The following is a 5,800-nucleotide window of genomic DNA, read 5'->3' on the forward strand; positions in this document are numbered from 1 at the left end:
AAAAATACATTTATTAATCCTAAGTTCCAACTTCCCATCATTCACATGTGCATAAGTAAGACATTCAAAAACTTTTAAATTACTGTAATCAATAGATTTACCTGACCATACCTCCTATGGAGTTTTGCACTCAATAGCTATGTAGGGAGACCTATTTACCACCCATGTTGTTGTATTTTCTGCTTCCACCCAAAACTCCTTGCCCAATTCTACATTTGACTACATGCACCTTGCCTTTTCTAACAAGGTTTTGTTCATATGCTCTGCAACTCCATGCTGTTGAGGTGTCTTTACAACTGTATGGTATCTTGCAATTCCTTCATTCCTGCAAAACTCATTGAAGTCTCCTCACAAAATTCTAGGCCATTGTTTGTTCTCAATCTTTTAATTTGCTTTCCAGTTTGCTTCTCAATCAAAATCTTCTATTGCTTAAGTAATAAATACTTCATTTTTGTGCTTAAAGAAGTAAACACAGACCTTCCTAGAATAATCATCAATAAAGGTAAGTAAATACCTAACACCAACTCCCATTGAAAGAACCTTGGATGGCCCCCACAAATCTGAATGAATATAGTTTAGAGTTCATTTAGTCCTGTGAATAGCAGTACTTAAACTAACTCTCTTTTGCTTTTCGAAAACACAATGCGCAAAGAACTCCATCTTTCTTGTACTGTAACCACACAATAGGCCCCTTTTACTCAATGCAGCCATCCCTCTTTCACTCATATGATCTAGTCTCATATGCCATAATTTTGTAGTATCTGAATCAAAAACGGATGAAGTTGCTGCAATGAATCCAATGATTGTAGTACCCTGCAAGACATACAAATTACCAACCTTCTTTCCTTTCATTAATAATAAGAATGCACCTTTACTGACCTTCATGACTCCACTTTTAGTTGTGTATTCGCACCCGTTTGAATCAAAGGTGCCTCAACTAATGAAATTTTTCTTCAACTTAAGAACGTGCTAGACATCAGTTAGAGTTCTAATAATACTATCATGCATTCTAATTCTAATATTTCCCTTCCCAATTGTATTACAAGCAGAATTATTCCCCAACAACACAACTCCACTCTGAAAATATTCATAAGTAGATAACCCCTCACGGTTAAAATACATATGGTCGGAACATCCAGAATCAAGGATCCATTCTTCTTGTGAACTAACTTTGTCATCAAACACCAATAACATCTGCGTTGCACTCCCATCTTCAACGACATTAGCCTCTGTAGAGGTCTCTTTCTTTGGTTGGTTGGTACCACCACTCGTCTTGCTGTTTGTTCTAAAGCTCGTAGAATTCAGATTTGATATGCCCCTTTTTCTTGCAATATTACAGGTCAAATTTTTGTTCTTTGATTTCAACCTAGACTTCTTCTTGTCATTGTCTGAATTTCTCTCAGTAGTTCTACCCCTAACCGTCGAACGAAAACCCTTAGATTTGGTTGATGTCAATTCATCATCAATTTTATATTTACTCCGAAGATCCGTTTTGCATCTGCAACTGAGATTGTCTCTCTGCCATAGATCATGGTGTCTCTAGAGTGCTTGTATGACAGAGGCAGAAAACATAACAATAATAGGGATAAATCTTCATCATCAATTTTAACATCCATCTTTCGCAGATAAAAGTAGCAATATAAGATTTGAGAGAAGTACCTTCACTCATACGCAAAGTATATAAATGTTGCTTTAACCTCAACCAATTAATGAGGGATTTCGTGAGGTACAAACTTTCCAACGCCGACCACAATTTTGCCGCCGTCTTCTCCAAGAGAACTTTGTTCGAAAGGCATAACTGAATTGCAATGAGGACTTAATCATCCATATCATTTCAATTTTCTTCAAACATAGCCTCTGGTTTCTTCGTCTTCTCAAGTATGGCCTTCTTCACTCCTTGCTGAGGAAGAACCGCCAACATTCAAACTTGCTATATTGATGCTCCTATTGAATTTTTCAATATCTTATTTCGTTGATGTAGAAGCCATGGATGTACAAATCGAAAACAACCAAACTCCGATACCAATTTGTTATAACAAGAGGTCAATAAGAAGCATTTGCCACGGACAAAGGTTGTTCAATTAGGTAAAAGAAAGTGATTTTGGTAAAAGTTAAGGCTCAGGGGTTCAATTAGGGTTAGGGCACGAGTCATCCAGCAAAGATCTTGTTAAGATTCAATGTATGCCTGTAGGATTAGGGTTTGGGTATTTGAAAAGCGGAAGATAAAGGAATCTATGGTTTAGAGTGGTTACTCTGGGACCAAGCTGGATCCAGTTTTCCAATGTGAGGGGAGAATTTGATCCAAAGTTAGGAGGGTTTTGATAGCTGCTTTGTGCTGTTATCGGTTTATGGTTTGGGAAATAGGTTCAGAGGTGAGAGAATTCAAAGGTCTGTTCCATTAGAGGGTTAGAGAGCATTGAATGGTAAGTTACTGTTGTTGAAGGAACTTCTGAACAGCTCGAATAAAAATTTCCTGTTGCACGAAGAATATCGAATAAGCTTCAAAAGATCCACTTGGGCTTCAAAGGGGAAGACAAGTTCCAGCGGCTAGCAAAAGCAGAGAGAATTTATGAATCGTGAGGTATGAGAACCCCCACACACCCCACACCCTTTTTTTTATACTGGCCGAAAGGCCTGATTTCCTAATCAACCTCAGAGAAGGAAAGATTTATACCTGCTCCTGAATGAACTCTATTACATAGAAACAAGGTGGTCAAGTGATCATTTAAGTTGTCATGATTGACATAATGACTAGTTTAAAAACAACTATTTAAGTTGAATCACTGGTTCAATAAGATCTGGACCAATTCTATTGATTAAATCTACCATACTTAGGCATCTCTACTAACCACTTGGATTACTTGCTGTTCTTCTTGTTCTTCTGGATGTAGGACTTCAGTTCTGTATCCAAAGCAGTTTTTAAGGGAAGGATGGGTTACTAGAGCTCCCACCTGTACAAGCAGCAAGCAGTAAACAAAGAAATACCAAAAGGTAAAATGCTAGATTAAAGCCCATGATGGACTTACAATCCAACCAGTAGTGGTTCATGCCTGTACAAGAAAATTGGTTGAATCAAGAACCAGTCAAAAAATATGTGAAAATTGGTTGAATCAAGAACCAATCTACGAATATGCCTCTTTCTTCCTCCTAATCTGGTATTTTACTTTGTATTTTGGGATCTGCAGCAATAAGTATGCCAATCATATCTATGGAACTCAAGCTTTTACCACCATTGGGGAATGAAGATGGTTGCAGGAGTTCCAAAAACCAAGGAAGACAATAAGACCAAACTGTGGTAGAGACTTTCTGCCTCTTGTGCAAAATATGAGGCTATAGCTGAGGTGTTAAGCGAGTATCCTGGGAGAGTCCAGGGCATAAAACTCCATTAAAAATCTTCTCTGGAATTTTTTGAGAATGCATGGTGCTGCTTTATTTGGTGAGGTCCATTAACACACCAGAACAAAGGTTATTTAACTCCCCCATGTTAAAATCTCAAGGGTTAAGAGACCATAAATGGAAATGAACCATTCCATATTGGGGGTTCTACAGAATTTCTCCAGGTGATAGGTTTGGTGTACATGGAAAAAATTATCGAAGCACAAAGCTAAACATTACAAATGAAATCAAAATACTAGTATAATGAATAAGTAAAACTACTCTCCATAAACAATGTAAATATATTTTAGTGCAAAGATACAGGAGATTGGAAGGTCATTGAGAAAATAAATCATAATTTGAACACCTTAAAGATGGCATCACACCAATAATGAAGCACTTCTTTCTTTCCTTTTGGTTAGAAACATATTCCACCTAAATGCTTAAATCCAACAACTGTTGCCAAACTTCTGATGAAAAAAGTGAAAGTACCTTTAAGAAGTTTCACATTGGGCTAGCAATGGTATCCCGATACATTTGATTCAATGATTTGCAGGAAGTCATGGGCTTCAGCACTCCAGCAGGTATAAGATTCTTAGGCCTCAAGATAGCTTTGTAGCTTTTTAAGAGGGTCTTGAAGTTCAGAATTAAATTATTCCAGGTGTTTTCATCAACAATGACTTTTAACAAAAGATAGTAAGTATAAAGAATATGAATTGCAAAGCCACTAAAACTGAATACATCAGAGGAGATTACTCTTCACGAAAAAACAAAGATCACCCTTTCCATTGGAAAATGATCAGCTAGGGCTTAAAATTTCTTTGGTATTGAAGGGTGGGGGCCTAAGAAGGAAGATCTTCTGACTAGAAATGGCAGGTTGATATGCTCTTCATCAACTTTTGGTTGCCTCTTCTCTTTTCCCTGATTATTGCTTGCATTGTTGAAAAAATTCAACAGAGCCTGTGTAAATATCTCTAAGATCAATTCAATCTGAGATTTCACCTTTATTATATACAGGAGTTCCAGTGTATAATCTATACATTATGACCTTGCCATCTGGCAATACAGAGTTTACAGTTTTACCCTTATCAGCCTGAAACTCAACTTGTCACAATGGAGAAGTGAATTTTGGGAATCTACCATGAAAAAAATATCTCATCAGCCAGAGCCTATCCACTCATGCCTACTTTGCTTGAAAAGCAGTCTTCCCTTAGCCTTCCCCTGACCATCCCTTTTACTCGGCTCTAGCCTTGTCCAGAACTACACCTCTCTGACTTAGTAATCCCGGACATGTTCACTGTCTTGTCAATCTGTGGCCAACAAGTGCATCATAAGCACAGGCCCATACTCGGGGGGGGGGGATATGTCCATGTTACTTCGACCCAGAAACAAGATAACATGATCGCTCTCAACAATAAGGATCTTTTAGTTTTACCTGCACATAATTCATCCATATCAGTTCTGCGAAGTTTGTATCACTCAGCCCTGCCTCCATTCGACTGAGGTATATTCATAGGCTACCAGGAAACAAGCTTTGATAATTAAGTGATGAAACTCCCAAGGGTCTGCAATTTTTGAACTCATCCATTGTACCTCTACACGAGGTAACATAAAAAATAAAAATAAAAAATCTATCACCTACCCAACCTGCAACCTTGAAGCCACTTATAATCCCAGTAGTGTAGCACTCAACTCTGCCTCAAGAATACTATTCTCCTCCCGTAGATCCTAACAACACAACTTTAACAAATATTCGATTGTCTCCAATGACTCAACATAGACTTGTACGTCCCAAGATTTTCCGGTCTCCAATAAGTGCATAACTTAATATATGTCAAAATCACAAACTGGTCAAGATTCTGTTGTAAGCAAGTTACTGGTATTGTTTTAATGTACTCATGTAAATTGCTCTACTGTATATGGCCCTAGAACTAGTCTTGCATACCTGAGGATCAGGCTTGCCCGAATAAGCAGTCAAACTTAAGTGAATACGGGGCTGTGAATATAAAGGTCTCCTAGATCCATATCCTTCTTCAAATGGATAATCCAAGTACATGCATGAGGGTTAGGAAAGCAAGTCCCTTGAGTTCGTGATCATATCAAAGTCGTGGCTTTTGGATTCATTTTAAAAGGGTAGAGGAAGAAAACCCAAGGGCATGTTGGTTATTCAGCACCCAGGGATATTTCAATAACTATATTTTTGTGACCAGTATGGGGTATATAAAGTATTCATTCCCTCATCCAGCTAGGGGTTCAGATTTGCAAGAATTCTTTACTTCCTATCCTGGTGGAATTCATTAGAGGGGTAATTTTAATTTTCAAACTTGGTCCAACTAATCATCAGTTTCAGTGAGTACTACTGATGATTAGTTGGACCAAGTTTGAAAAAGTAAAATTACCCCGTAAAGGGTTTTTGGTTGAAACC

This window comes from Hakea prostrata, chromosome 1 (genome assembly GCF_041222555.1).
Source record: "Hakea prostrata isolate BN-2017 chromosome 1, UWA_Hpros_2, whole genome shotgun sequence".
Taxonomy (NCBI): Eukaryota; Viridiplantae; Streptophyta; class Magnoliopsida; order Proteales; family Proteaceae; genus Hakea; species Hakea prostrata.